We start from the raw sequence: 16,947 nt of genomic DNA, 5'->3' as shown, positions 1-16,947 counted from the left end.
AAACAAGGACTATAGGGAATTACATAGGATTATACTGCACAGGTATTTAACGCATACATAGGCACACATACACAAACCCACAGCTAAGCCTTGACGAGAAGAAGAAATCATTTTTATCTTAGGACTCGTTCCATGATTCATGATTTTCTGATTCATCCATGTTATTTCCTACACTCATCTACTCACTTACTTGTTTTGTAAACAGAAGGTAGTCTTGAAAAAAAAAGACAAGAGCAATCTGAGTAATTGAAAACATCCAAAATGATTTAGTAAAAGAATTTAGCGAGAAGATACAAGAACATTTATTTTTACCCTTTTTTACTTTAGCCATTTAATGCAGTTTTGTTTATCCTTATGATTTCCTTATTATTAATTTTATTAGATTGCAATTTCTTTAACCACTATAAATGTAGCACACCAGAAATGATAGAGAAACATTCATTTTTCCATCCATACATGTGTACTATAAAGAATCAAGGTAGTTAGAAATAGAAAAAAAGATTTTGTATAAAATTGAACTCAGTAGAATACATACTTTAATTTAATATAATAAAAATAATTACTCTGTGCTTGAACATTCATAACTTCCTTTAAATACATTCCAACTCCAATAGAATGTTGCTTCCAAGAATATAGATGCTTTCTACTTAATATTTGTATCCAGAATTCCTATTTCTTTTCAATTTTTCTTTCCTTAGAGAATGTTCTTTCCTGAAGCTATTTCATAGCCATCAACTTTGAATCAGTTACTTCTAGATTTACTACTTCCCCCAAGTCTCTCTTTCGAGGCTTTAGTCAAATGGTTCTTAATAAAATCAAAGAATTCACAACACATATATCAGCCAAGAGACTTCTATTCAGAGTCCATGAGGAATACTGAAACTCAATATTAAGAAAACAACCCTTCAAAAACAGGTGAAAGATTTGAAAAGACACATGAAAGAAAATATATAAGCACTTTCAAAGATATTGAACATATTAGCCATCAGGAAAATGCAAATTAAAACTGCATGATACACAATCGCATACCCATTATAATGAAAACAAATAAGCAAATGTTCGCAAGTATATAAAATAACTGGAATGCTCACACATTGCTGGTGAAAATACAAAATTGTATAGCCAGTTTTACTAATGGTTGGTTGGATTATAATCAGTTGCATGTACATCTCCTCTTCCACCCAGATATTATGTTTCCAGATACTTTTCAAAGAGAAAGAAAACATTTATTTATAGAAAGAATTGAATAAGAATGTCCATAGCAGTGTAGCCAAACACAAGAAACAATCCAAATGTCTTTCAATGAGTGAATGAATACAAAAATAATTCTATCTCTATACCACAGTTTACTTATTATGACATTATCAATGCATGCACTATATTTTGTTTATTTACTATAATATTTGTATTATTACTTACAACATTCTATTTACTCACTAAGACCCTATTGACATTAATTAGCATGAATAAGTCTCTAAATCATGCTGAGGGAAAGAAGCAAGATAAAAATGAATGCATGCTGTATGACACGATTTAAATAAAATTCTAGAAAAATGCAAACTAATCCATGGTAATTGTAAGTAGGTTAGTGTTTTCCTAGGAATTGGACGTGGAGTGAAAGAAAGAATACTAAGGAATACAAGAAAACTGGTGCTAATGGAAATGTTTATTACCTTGATTGTGGTGGTGGAAATAGATCATAACTAATAAGTCTTAAGATATGAAATGTATATAATGTACCTTATTTCAATTATACAATTTAATATAAAATAAAGTTTAAAAATGTTCTTCTTTATTTGTATTATAAATGCTAACATGTCTCTGAAGCCCCATGCATGATATCCCAGATACTTTGTTTACTCTATTCTGAAAATACATAAGTCTACATTCATCTCTATCATGGAATCACATTGGGAAAATTGTTTAGTAACAACCTCTGAAATTCTTGCATAGATATTATATAATTTACTACCTGTTCTTCAGTCAGTATTTATCATGATATTAACATATCTGTTCCCCAACTTCCAACTTCTTGTGGGATTCATGAGAACAGTTATTTTGACTTATCACCTGTCGAGAATATAGCACACTGATGGTCACACTTGCAGGATCAATAGATAATGCTTATCACATTTGTCTGCTGCTTGGAGGTTTTCTGATACATTTCTAGGCTCTTGACTCTGTCCTATTCCATCGAGATTGCTTTATAATTGAGGTGTTGGTTTCAATAATTTTTATGACCTATAAAATTTCAAATTCTCTGGGGAATATTTGGGAGGAATGATATGGGGGGGAGATTTCATTCACTATCTTCCATATTTACCTGATAGATTTTTAGCTGCTGTGATGCCCATCTTTCATGAAAAAGTATCATTTCTTAAAGTTTTCTGTTTGCCAAAATCATCTTACTTCTATTGCCTTCAATTGTAGTTATTTCTGATTCTACCTTCTGAACTGCAGTATTTACACACATAATCTCTATTCAAAGGAATATAACACACTTTTTAAGCCATTATCTACAACTGGAGGTGTGTTTGTTACTGCTTTCTGTACTCTATCATCTTCTCAACTAGGAATCTATAACACAAAATCTTGCAAAGCTTTGTCAGAAATGTCATAAAGGAATATGTTACCATAGGATATGTGAAAACTCCATTTGAACTTATTTACCAATTGAGAGATATTCAGTTAGGAACAACATTATCAGAAAGGATACACTGAAAATAGTAGTAGGGATTTTTTATTAGCACTTTCTTTAAGAAGAGAGAAATCTGATAGAAAACATTTTTGCAAGATAAGTACATAAATAACCAGTTTTTGTGTTAGGTTTTCTATAGCTATTACTGTGCTGCCCATTAAATGTATTTATGGAGTATTCAGTGACAAGAAAATTATTTGATGGACATATCCCACATAATAATAATATTGTCCAGAACAATATTTTCACTTGAAAGGAGTGGCTCTACATGAATTAATAGGGACTCATTTAACCTTTAATATCCTAGAAAGTAACATCATTTTTGGAAGAAAAAAGACATAAAAAATCCATCTTAAATCAAAATAATAATTTTTATTTAGAAAACTATGCCCTGCAATTTTGACAACTAGAGCATTCCAAAGGTTATTATGCTAGCCCACCAAGGGATTTAAAATTCTTTTATGCTAAATTTAATTAGAGGCTTGAGCATATGTGTCTATCCATCTCCTAAATCATAAGTATAATGACCAAAAAACCATATAAAAACAGGGGAAAGCTGCCCCACTCACTCAGTTAACTCCAGTCTAAATCTGCTTCTTCCTCTCACATGGACTTCATCTTGTCAAGGTCACAAAAGCCTTACATGGTTCTTGACAAAAAGAGTAGTTTGCTTTCTTTTCTATTACATTTATTCTGCAGCTTTAGGCATAGCCAGCTCCTCCTTTTCTTCTTTCTGGATTATTAAATAGATGGAGATACAACCAAAGGGTATTTCCATCTATTTAACTTGACCCAGGAGGAAATCCTGAAGAAAAGAGTCAATGATCTTTCTCTATAAACATCATCTCATCATTATAAAATATTACTACACATGTCAAAAATAGGTAGAAAACCCAAAACATGAAAGTGTTTCATGTCCCCACTCCAAAGGAACTAACACAGAAACCTTAAAGCAACAGAGGTCAACATGAGAAGGGGATCAGGAACCAGTGTAAAGATCAGTTAGAGATGAATCAACTTGGGTTGTAACACATTTGTACATGAAAGCAATGTTAGGAATCTCTCTGTATAGCTATCCTTAATTCAACTAGCAAAAACGCTTTGTCTTCCTTATTATGCTTATGTTTTCTCTTCAACAAAATTAGCAATAAGGGCAGAACAGGTTCTGTCTGTAAGTGAGGGGGAGGGGGAGAGAGGAGGAGGGAGGCAGGGGAGAGAAATGACTTAATATACACACATGTGAATAAATGAATAATAAAAAATATACAAATAAAAATAAATAAAATTTAAAAAAATACAAATCTCAATTTAGGTGTGGTGGTGCTTGCCTGTAATCCTAGCTATTCAAGAGATATAGATCAAGAGGACCACTATTTGAGGCCTGCTTTGGCAAAATGCTAGTGAGACCCCCCCAAAACAATAATTAAAGCAGAAAAGAGCAGGAGACATGGTTCAAGTGACAAAGCACCTGCTTAGCAAACACAAGGCCCTTAGTTCAAACATTATAATTGAAAGAAAAATTCCAAATCTCTCACTTGCCACTAAAATCATATTTATCTAAACCATCATTTCTTTTCTCCCAGGACTAACTATAGGTACCTAAACATATCCTCCTACAATCATTCACCATAAACACTCACTAATCTATGTGAAATATAAATTGAACAACATCATATCAATACTTAAAATCCTGCAGTGACTTCCCAACACATTTATCTTTGTAAGCCAACTCCTTACAGTTGTCTACATGGCCCTGTAGACTTGATATATATACCTCTCTAACCTTACACAGAGCCATTCTTCTGTTTGCTCACTGTGCTCTAGTCATGTCACCCTTAGATCCTATAAAAGCAAAACTCTTTCCCATCTCTGGAAATGTGCAAGTGGCAATAATCTACTGTTGCATACAGGTTCTTCTTCTACCTTACAGTTCAAAAATAAAACTCTACCTCCTTAATGACCTTTTCTCTGACCGTGTTAATACAATTAAGAACAGTATCCCCCCATCCTAATATCAATCTATTCTCAATCATACCAACATATGCGAATCACTCTGCTATGGTTTGAATACAGATAGTGTCCTCCAAAGACCCCTGTACTGATCACTAAATCCCCAGGATGGTGTTACTGGGAGGTGCTATTTGCCTTTAGGAAATGGAGCCTCATGGGATGTTTTTAGGTCATTTAAGTTATGCCCTCAGAACAGATTTTAGGACTCAGGCCTATGTGATCTTTCTCTGTTTCCTAGATCATATAAGTGGTATGCTCTGTCACTTGCTACCACCATGATGTGCTGCTCTCACAAGAGGCCTGAAGCATTGGGACCACCCAACCTTGGACTGAAACCACCAGAATTGTGAACCAAAATACTTTTTTCTCTTCATAAGGTATTTATCAGGTATTTCATTAAAATAATGCCAAGGTGATGAATACACACTCATACCATTAGAACATGTTTTTCATGTTTGTATATTTGTTAACTAGTTTATTATTTGATTCTGAGTCTGTAACTTAGGCTCCATGAAAGAAAAGTCTATGTGTTCCTGTCATTGCTGTTGTTATTGTTCTCTCATGTAAACCATACGATATATGCTATAAACATTTGTTAAGTAAATGACATGAATTTCAAAAAAATATGTAAGGAATTTCTACTGATAAACCAAGATGAGGGAAAAAGCTGAATACCACCTTAAAACAGTCTTTGGCAAAAAAAATCCAAAAACTTATTTTCTTAGGAAGTTGAGAATTTTGGCAGTAACCCAGTAATACCGCAGAACAATGTTAGTTGAAGATAAGAAAGAGACATAAAAGGAAAAGGGCAAAGTATATATAACTGATCTCTTTCATTTCTACATCATAATGTGAGTAAGCCAGGAATTTAGTAGGCAAGGAAAGACGCTGAAGAAACTACATATGCAATAATTTTAATAACAAAACCTCAGCAAAGTATTAGTTAGCATTATATGATAACTTACTGTTCTAATGGGTTAATTTACTTTAGCTGATTTAATTCTGAAAACAATTCTGTTTCTCCCATTTTAGACAAAAACTTAGTAGTAGGTAAAGGTACAATAATGTTTTCAAGGTTTCATATAATAAGCAAGTGGTAGGAGTGGGGTTGGAAATCAAATCTTGAACCTACATCTTAACAATTGTTCTCTTCATAATCACATCAGCACTGTTTTTGTCTTGGATCTGACCTTCAGTTGGGTCTGTATGATAAACTGGAAGAACAGATGTGGAGTGGAGCTGGAGAGAGCTTCCTTTTTTACATCCTATTGACCTTCAATGTTGGCTTAGAAGACTTGTTAGAATCCTAAACCACTGAGATTGCAGTTCTTCACAAGACATAGAAATATGTCCAAACTGTGGAAAATCAGTAGTAATAGCTGGCTGGTGTCAATAGGATGATTTTATTTAATGTCAGTTTGCAGATTGACTGAATCTTTCTTGGTCTTGGTAATGTAGGTTGCTCTTTCAGAGAGAAATTAAATCTAATGCAGATGCAGACATGAGTTCTTGGTGCTAACTACTACCATGATTTATCGACATGCATGAACATACACGCACATCACACCACAGCGCAGAGTCTGAAACAGAGAAAGAGAAAAGGCAAGAAGATATACATAGAAGTTTCTTTTCTTTTACATTCCAATCAATTTTACAAAGAAGACTATAATAACCTTAAGATTTGGAGCATATTTACTCAAGAGAGTGTTAGGGCTGGGAACCTGGCATCAAAAAATATGGAACCTTGACATGCTGACTTCTTTGAAATTAAGGAAATTGGAAAAGCTTCAGAAGCAGTATCTTTCTGATCTTTCCCTGACCTCCTGTCTTCCAGTCTTTCTTCTCTCTTGAAATAAAACATAGAAACCAAAATTCCTCTTCATCAAGGAGGAATAGAACCTAAAACCCTCTTCCTTAACTCATAAAACCTATGATGGTTGGTTACTCTCTCCCATCTCCTTTGTGGATTCTCATTCTAAAAGGATGCCCTCCTCATATGGTGGGAGGAAAATGCTACATAGAGCAGCCATGAAGAATATGCACATGCCTTTCTGCTTCCCCTCCTGTGAATAAACATTAAGTCATACACTCTGATTCTATCTCAATCAATTTTCCTTTCCATTTTACATGTACTTTGTTTTGAAAAATAGCAAAATACATAAAATAGATTATATCTCAATACTTCTGTCTTTGTCATCATTCTTACGAAATAGTAATTCATCTTTGTCATCTTTGTTGTAAGTTATTCTTTAAAAAGTATCAGAAACGAATAATACTTTCTTTTCCCAGCATATGAATCAGCTTTCTGTCACTATGGTACAATAACTGACACAGGCTACTTATGAAGGAAAGACAGGTTTATTTTGGCTCATGGTTCTGGAGGTTCCAGTCCAATATTGAGTACCTTATTAGTTTGACCTTGAACTGAATATAGCACACATGACCAGAGCATGTGTCAGAACAAACTGACACATGAACCCAGGAGCAGAAAGAGAAATTACAGGCAACATCCCATTGGCCCCTTTGTCTCCAATGGCCTAAACACTTCTCATTAGGTCCAAACTTTTACAGGTCTACAGCACCTCCAATATCGCCACCCTGGGGACCAAGCTTATAACATGTGGAACTTGGGGGACCCAAAATTAAATCATATCTCAACCACAGCAGCCACTCACCTCTACCTCCATCATCACAGTCTGCATGCTCTTCTGCTTTCCTCCACTCAATCAGTCACTGCCAACATTTTCTATTGTATTCTTGGGGTCCATTTTTAATGCTTTGTATTTTATACACCTCTTTCCGTAAACATGGAAGCATGCTTAAAATTTATATAAATACTCTGATGCTCTTTATATCATTCTGTATCTTGCTTTAATCATCTAATTCTAAATTTTTGAGATCTATTTATCTTTTAATACATATTTACATACATCATTCATCATTTTTACTTTCTATATTCCCAATTTGATTTTTCAATTTCCCACTGTCATACTCAATCACTTCATGCTACTTCTTTTCAAATACTCAACACATTTAATCGTCTCATTTACTGAAAATATAAACACTCCTAACATACTCCTCCACAAGCTCCCACCACAGTTAAGACCCACCTGGGTCCTGAGCTCCAGACCCAGTTGTACAATGAACACACTGCCCATAAGCATATCAAAGACAAATTCCTACATATACATAACTGATGGTGTTTCCTTTTCCATCAAGCACATTTCTTCTATCACCCCTTTTCTCTCCTGTTTATCCTTCTTCACTAGATCATCTACATGGGTTTTCTGTTGACCCTAGTATACCCTCCTGCTATAATCCCATTCCTCTAACCCCATTCTGGCAGAATTAGAAATATAGACATAGGCATTTTTATCCATTTCAAGATATTCCCCTTAGATACAGACTGTAGTTCATTTTTATCTGTCTTATATCTTACATACTTTTTCCTGACAATTTGTGGCATACAACATACTTCTTTACCTACTTTTCTGGATAAAAGTTTCTTGTTGCTTTTTATAATTCTTTAGGTCATTTTCAGTGCCCAATTTATCATTATCAAGAAGTTAAAGGTTATTTTGAATAATGCAGAATGTGTAAATGAAGCTTAAGCAATCTGGTAACCTTGAAAAATTAAAATGAAAATATTTTGCATACTGTAATGTTAATGCTTTGAATTTACTGGCAAGATCCAAAGTATCAGTAGCAATTAATGTAATGTGTTAGATGAAAGAGATATTTTGCTAAAGGAAACAGATATTATTTACCATGACTGGCCACTTATTATAAATCAGAAGGAAACAAATGTTCTATTCAGCATTCTTTTATCTCAGCTACTTGCTACAGTGTCCAATTCCAAAAATAATTCCCCCAAAGCAGAGTTTCAATTAAGGACTGCTCTAGCTAGAAAGACTACTTCTAGAAAAGAAAAATTACTTATGAAGCTAAATCAGATTCACAGCACTTTAAATGCAGTCATCCCTCAGTGTCCACAGGGGACTGGTTCTAGGACTCCCCTGTGGATACTAAAATCCACAGATGCTCAAGTTTCTAGCATAAAATGGCTTAGTATTTGCATAGAACCTACTCAAATTCCCCCATATATGGTGAATCATCTCTACATTGCTTGTAATACTTAATTTTATGTTAATGCTATGTAAATAGTTATTATATTGCATTGTTTAGGATATGAAATCAAGAAAAAAGTGTTTACATGTTCAATACATATGCAATATATTTTATTTTTAATGATTTTTTTCTGCAGTTGCTTGAATCTGTGGATGAGGAACCATACCTATGGAAAGGCAACAACTATACTATGAAGATTCTGCTTTTTTCCTCTTTTCTGCCTTACATTCTGGGAAAAAATGATCAGAAAGTCTCACAACTTGGAATGATTGTTTCAAGGGCCCCACTGGGTCATAAGAAACTATGGGATAAAATAAAATGAGTTGGAACAAAATTAGTAGTTAAAAGAGTAACAGATTTTTATTTTATTTTTATTCTTTTTGGTGATACTGGGGTTTGAACTCAAGGCCTGGTTCTTTCTTGGTGGGCTCTCTGTGACTTAATCCATGCCTCCAGCCATTTTTCCTTTTTAGATTATATTTTAAATAAGGTCTCAAGTTTTTGTCCAAGATTGACCTGGATTGCAGTTCTTCTACATAGCTAAAATGATAGGCATGCACCACCAAGCCTGGCTTGTTGATTGTAGTGGAGTCTTTTTGTCCAGGCTGACCTTGAATAATGACTCTCTGGATCTCTATCTCCCAAATAGTTGGCTGGAAACACTGGCATGAGCCAACATGACAAACTGAGAAGCAGACTTTGTGCATTCAAAACTAAGGATTTATTTGCACCATTGAATTGCTGCTATTTGTCATTTTCTTAATAAAAACCTTTACCCTAATTCTGGTTACAGTTTTCAGCTTGCTTGTTTACGTTGGTACCACTTTTCCATTGCCTTGTTCTTCTGTAATATTCTTTGGAATATGACTTTTTCAAAATGTCATGAGAAATTAAGAAGCAAAAATTATCATTGCATTTACCAATGTTGGTCTTAGTCCTAGTGATCTCTCAATTCAGTTCAAGCTGATTAGTCCATTGCAGTTCAACTGTGCTTATTGAATGGTTCTGTAACAACACAGGATCTGAAGCCCACTTTCAATTCTTTTCCATGGAGTTTATGTTCCAGTGTGGAAGAAAAAAATCTAAAGTGGGATAAGGTTTATAAAAGGTCACAGAATATGGATGTATATGATAAAGAGGTCAAATAATACTTTCCTGGGAAATAGCATTTAAGCTGAAATTGCAGACTAGGTAGGAATTAGCCAAGCAGGAAGGAGTTGCTAACACCTGCAACCACATCTGTTAAAGACTGATACTTGTAAGGAACTAAATATCTGGCTGGAGCAGACGAAGCTAAAGAATGAGGCATTTTTACGAATCAGAGCAGAAAGGAAAATTGATATCACAAATTGAATTTTCAAACATTTAAAAATGTAATATACTACTTAATTAATATCAGATTGTCTTCTAGAAGGAAAAATAAGTATTTTTTTTTTCAGAAAAGATCTTTGATTATTACTTTGGCATGGAGATGGACTCACTGAAGGAAAAAATGTTTTCAGCTCCTCTTCCTCCTAAGAGTGGAAGAAGGTTTGGTTATTTCTATTTCTTTCTCTTCTTCCTCTGATGGAAGGGGTAATGATGAAAGGAAAGGCACAGACAAGTAAGAGGGAACAAAGAAACTGTCTTACATTGTAATTTCCCACAGCAGAGCTGTTGACATGAACTCTGACATGGGCACTTATGTGGAAGGTGATCTCAAGGAGAACAGCAGAACAGTTGGGAAGGTGAACAGGAATGAAGAAAAGCCAATAAGGAAATGTACTTGACCTGGTGTCTATGATAGGAAATTTTATTCCATCCAGCTGGCATTCTCTGAGAAACCTTGAAGAACCACATCAGATAGTCTCTGTTCAAAGTGTCTCTAGGGGTATTATTATCTCACACTTCTACCTACTACTGCACATAGAGTGAGAGCTCTGGAGAGAGCCCTAAGAGAGATCTTGGCAAGATGTGCAGAATGGCCCACGATATCTACCTGAAATCAGATGCCATGAGGAGATGCCACTTGGAATCAACCAAGTGACAAAATGCTGTTTACTTGGTGTATACTTATAAGGGATGAAGATTATAAGAACTACAGATGTAAAGTGGAGCAACATTTAGGATAATTCAGAAACCTAGTATATGATTTTAATAAGTTTGAATTGTTAAAATATAAACCTTGGTCTGCATCACCATCACTTTTCAGATGTACTCATGAAAATCTTTCTCTCAGTCTCTCTCCTTTCCTGTCCTCTCTTACACATGCACATAAACTCTCACAAATTCAAATTGAAAAACATTTTTACTTTTTTTTATTATTTTTTTTATTGTTTTATTATTCATATGTGCATACAAGGCTTGGGTCATTTCTCCCCCCTGCCCCCACCCCCTCCCTTACCACCTACTCCACCCCCTCCCTCTCCCCTCCACCCCCTCAATACCCAGCAGAAACTATTTTGCCCTTATCTCTAATTTTGTTGAAGAGAGGATATAAGCAATAATAGGAAGGAACAAGTGTTGGAAAAACATTTTTAAAGCATGGAATCTGCATTCTCAAAACACATAAAATGCCCATACAATCCCTGGATTAAAATGGTCAGGAGAATTCAGATGTCATCTAGTTTACATATATTACATTTTCTAGCACATTCCTTGAGGATATTGAGTACAAAACTCGTATGACTCCTTTTGCATTAAAAAATCATTCTTGCTACAGGATAGAGATTGAATTAGAATGAGGGGAAAATTAGGTATAGGAGAAATAATTAAGAGTCCCATCAACATACAAAGTCAGTCAGACCTGTTTATTGAAAGTAAGGGGACAAATGAGCAAAAATAGTCACTTAAAAAAAGAGACTTAAAAAAGATAACCATAAGTGCAAGCAAATACTTATAAATGAAACCATTTAAGAGCAAAAATAATAAACATAATTTGGAGCATTCTTGAATACCCTGTAAAGAAAAAAATGAATTTATCTATGGCTAGTATTTATATGTCTGACATTCAAAAATAAACATTCAGTGGGTCATTGAAGAAATTAAAAAATTCCTAGATTTATATGAAAATGAGAATAACATTTACCAGAACCCATGGGACACAGTAAAGGCAGTCTTGCAGTTTAGAGTAACGAGGACCCACATCAGAAAATTAGAGACATCTCAAAAAAAATCTGATGATGTACCTCAAATTCTTCAACAAGAACAAGCCAATCCCCAATGTAGTAAATGGAAAGAAATTATAAATATCGAGACAGAAATTAATGAATTGGAGAACAAAAGGTCAATACAATGAATCAATAAAACTCATTCAATGAAGCCAGTATTACCCTAATACCAAAATCAGGTAAAGACAAATAAAAAAAATAGGCCAATATCCTTGATGAATATATATGCAAAAATTCTCAATAAAATACTTGCTAACTGAATCAAATAATACATTAAAAAGATTATATAACATGATCAAGTAGGTTTCATTCCAGGAATGCAAGGATGATACAACACATGCAAAGCAATTGACATACTACAACACACAAGCAGAATCAAGTGAATCTAATTATTATTATAATACCTTTAGTTCTTTTAGGACTTGGGAGATGTCTAAGTCATCTTTGGGTCTCCATTTCCTTTGATAGTTTCTGAAAGACAGAGCACTCTAATGAAATATTTGTTGTATCTTGTTGAATATTTATTGAATTTTATTGAATTGCCCTGAATCTAATAAATAAGTTACATTCTAGTTCTAAGACATAATTAATTTTAAAGTTAGTTCAATATAGGCATATATTATTCTGATTGTATGTGATTTACTTCTGGATTACTTTACTTCCAAGAAACAGTCTTATGACTGAAAAGTTTACATGTAATGTTTATCTCTGAGTTTATGAGAATGTATGATGTATGTTTTTGATTGGTAGTTCCAGCAAATTGAAAGTAAATAAATTTTCTCTTCTCTGCTGTAGAGATTCTTTATTAATATCTTTTCAAGGAAAGAGATATTATTTCCCCATTAAAGATGGCTGGTTATAGCATAAGAAGCTGAAAGATATACTACAGCAAAATAGAAATATGTGTATCTCTCATGTGAGTGAGCATCCTGTGCAGGACATGGACATGGTCACCAGAGACTCAGGAACCTTACAAAGTAATTTTCAAATTTGATTGTGTCAGAAACTTGCCTCCCAAGAAATCAAAATGAGCCCACCCCAGGGCTCTAGAGTCAGTTGGCAAAGGTGGGCCTGAAAATCTCTATTCCTAGGAAACCCACATGTTATTGGGAGTAAGCTTCTTCTATGGATGTGGAAACACATCTTATGGACCACTGTTGGTAACTATTGACTTACTTAAACTGATGCAAACTGGTCATTGGTATATTCATTCATATTTGGTTTATGGAAAAGGAAAAAGGGAATACATTTTTCCAGTTATTTTTATGGAAGAAAATGGATGCTTTGGCTAATATCTCTTATTCAAAAACTGGAGTGAACTGTAATGTTACTTAATTCCAGGGTCAGTCTTAAATATAATCTCTGGCAGGGCTCAGATACACTCACTTAGAATGCCTAACTAAAACTTAGGAGCTCTAGCACCAAAAGGACAATACCAGTACTAGGGGTGGAGCACTTCTGCTACAGTCCAGACTGACATGATACAGCCATGTCCTTCTTAACTACTGAATGTAAATGACCTCAATGCTCAATCAAAAGACAAAGAATAGCAAATTGGTTTAAAAAACAAGACCCAACCATATGTTGCTTACAAGACACTCATCTGACTGAAAAAAAGTAAACACTGGCTTAGAGTCAAAGGGTGGAAATATGTTTTCCAAGCAAATGGGCTCCATAAACAAGCAGGAGTAGCCAAGCTCATATCTCACAATGTAGACTTCAGGCTAAAATCAATCAGAAGAGATAATGAAGGTAACTTTATATTAATGAACAATTCATCAAGAAGAAATATCAATCCTTAACATACATACATCAAACACAAGGGCACCTACCTACATTAAAAAAAAACTCTTAAGAGCACTAAGAGCACAGATAAATGCTAACACAGTGATAGCGATATCCCTGAATACCCTCTGTCACCAATACATAGGTCATCCACACAAAATATTAACAAAGAAACTTCAGAGCTACTCTACACATTAGACCAAATAGACATGGTTGATATCTACAGAGTATTTCACCTAACATCTACGTAATACACATTCTTTTCTGCAGCTCATGGAACCTCTCCAAAATAGATCATACTTTAGGACACAAAGCAAGTATCATCAATTTCAGGAAAACTGAAATAAGCCCCTGCATCATATCAGATCTTAATGGAATAAAACTAGACCTCTAGAACAAAAGAAACCCCAGAAAATATTCAAATACATGGAGACTGACTGAACAATACCAATGGGTAACTGAAGTAATAAGGGAAGAATTCAGAAAGTTCCTAGACTCCAAAGAAAATGAAAATACAACCTACCAGAATCTGTGAGACACAGCAAGGCCATACTAAGGGGAAAGTTAATAGCTAAAAGTGCCTACATTAGAAAAAAAAAAAGAGACCTCACATTTAAACATTCTAATCATGCATCTTAAGCTCCTAAAAAAACAAGAACAAACTAAACCCAAACCATCAGATGGAGAGAAATAATAAAGATCAGGGCCAAGATCAATGATATCAAAACCAAACAAACTATACAAAGAATCAATGAAACAAAAAGTTGGTTCTTTGAAAAGATTAACAAGATTGACAAATCTTTAGCCAACATAACAAAACAGAGGTGGGAGAAGACCCAAATTAATAAAATTAGAAATGAAAAAGGGAACATAACCACAAATACTAACAAAATCCAGAGAATCATTATAGAGTACTTTGAAAACTTGTACTCAAGTAAAGTGGAAAATCTAGATCAAACAGATAGATTCCTATATGCATATATACAACCAAAATTGAATCAAGATGATATTAATCACATAAATAGTCCTATTACATGCAATGAAATTAAAGCTGTATTAAGGAGTCTCCCTACAAAGAAGTGTCCAGAACCTGATGGATTCATGGCTGAATTTTACCAAACCTTAAAGAAGAAATAATATCAGTACTCCTCAAACATTTCCAGGAAATAGAAAGGGAAGGAACACTACTAAACTCATTCTATGAAGCAAGCATTACACTCATTCAAACACCCAATAAAGACATAAACAGAAAAGAGAATTATAGACTAATATCTTCAATGAATATAAATACAAAGATTCTCAACAAAATATTGGCAAACAGAATTCAATAACATATCAAAAAAATCATACACCATGACCAAGTTGGTTTCATTCCAGGGATGCAAGGATGGTTCAACATATATAAATCCATAAACATAATACAGCATATAACCAGAAGCAAGAACAAAAACTACATGATTTTCTCAATAGATGCAGATAAAGCCTTTGACAAAATCCAACACCTTTCATGATAAAAGCTCTGAAGAAACTAGGAATAGAAGGAACATTCCTCAATTCAATAAAGGCCTAGAGCCAACATCATACTAAATGGAGAACAACCGAAGCCACTCCCCTTAAAATCAGGAACAAGACAGGGCTGTCTGTTTTCTCCACTCCTAGTCAATATAGTTTTGGAATTCCTAGCCAGAGCAATAAAATAAGAGCAAGAAATAAAAGGGATTCAAATATAGAATGAAGAAGTCACACTATCCCTAATTGCAGGTAACATGATCTTATACTTAAGAGACCCAAAAAACCTCTACCAAAAAACTATTAGAAATCATAAACTCTTTTGGCAAAATAGCAGGAAATTAACATACAGAAATCAGTAGCTTTGCTGTATACCAACAATGCACAGACTGAGAAAAAAATCAGGGAAACAACCCCATTTACAATAGCCTCAGAAACAATAAATACCTTGGAATAAATTTACTGAAAGAAACTAAAGACCTTTTTAATGAAAACTATAAACCACTGAAGTGAGAATCAAAGAAGACATCAGAAGATGGAAAGACCTTCCATGTTCATGGATTGGTAGACTCAACCTTGTGAAAATAGCCATACTAACAAAAGCAATCTACATGTTCAACTCAATCCCTATCAAAATTTCTATGACATCCTACATAAAAATAGAAAAAATAATCATGAAATACATATGGGAACACAAAAGACCTCAAATAACCAAAGCAATAGTGTGCAAAAAGCCCAATGCTGGAGGCATCACAGTACCTGACTTCAAACTATACTACAGAGCTGTGACAAACAGCATGGTACTGGCACAAAAACAGACAGGAAGACCAGTGGATCAGAATAGAAGATCCACACATAAACCCACGCATCTATAGCCAACTTATCTTCGACAAAAGTGTCCAAAACACATGATGGATTAAAGACAGTCTCTTCAACAAATGCTGCTGGGAAAACTGGATATCCACACATAGAAGATTGAAAATAGATCCCTGTCTTTGACCCTGTACCAAAATCAACTCAAAGTAGATCAAAGATCTTAATATAAGGCCTGATACTGAAACAACTCCAAGAAGCAGTAGGAAATACAGTGGAACAGACAGACATAGGGAACAACTTCCTAAACAGAACTCAAAAGTTCAGCATCTAAAAGAAACAATGAACAAATGGGACTCCATCAAACTAAAGAGCTTCTGCACAGCAAAGGAAACAGTCACCAGACTCAAGAGACTGTCCACAAAATAGGAGAAAATCTGCCAGTTACTCATCCGATAAAAGAAATATCTATAGGGAACTCAAAAAATTCAACCCCCAAAGAAACAACTCCCCAATAAAGAAAGGAAGAGGTACAAATGGCCAGTAAATACAAGAAGAAGTGTTCAAGTTCCCTTGTTATAAAAGAGATGCAAATTAAAACAATACTAAGATTTCATCTCACCCCAGTTAGAATGGCCATAACCAAGGATAACAACAACAAATGCTGGTAAGGATGTGGTGATTCAGGAACACTTATACACTACTTGTGGGAATGCAAGTTAGTACAACCACTATGGAAAACAGTATGGAGATTCCTCAAAAACTAGAGATAGAACTGCTATATGATCCAGTGATACCACTCCTGGGCATCTACCCAAAGGAATGTAAACAGTATACACTAGAGATATCTGTACA

General features: G+C 34.4%; 1 long non-coding RNA gene across 2 annotated transcripts in view; it reads left to right on the top strand.

Moving 5' to 3' along the window:
• LOC141415046 (uncharacterized) overlaps nt 1-9,643 on the top strand; it is an 88,061-nt gene extending 78,418 nt beyond the window's left edge. For both annotated transcript variants that reach the window (XR_012440074.1, XR_012440075.1), the window contains 2 exons: nt 4,947-5,085; nt 8,973-9,643. This is a non-coding gene — a long non-coding RNA (uncharacterized lncRNA). The remainder of the gene's footprint in view (nt 1-4,946; nt 5,086-8,972) is intronic.
• The last annotated feature ends 7,304 nt before the right edge of the window (nt 9,644-16,947 follow it).

Source organism: Castor canadensis, chromosome 12, assembly GCF_047511655.1.
Source record: "Castor canadensis chromosome 12, mCasCan1.hap1v2, whole genome shotgun sequence".
Classification (NCBI taxonomy): Eukaryota; Metazoa; Chordata; class Mammalia; order Rodentia; family Castoridae; genus Castor; species Castor canadensis.
The sequence above is the reverse complement of the archived record's forward strand: the minus strand, read 5'-3'. Positions and strand labels throughout refer to the sequence as shown.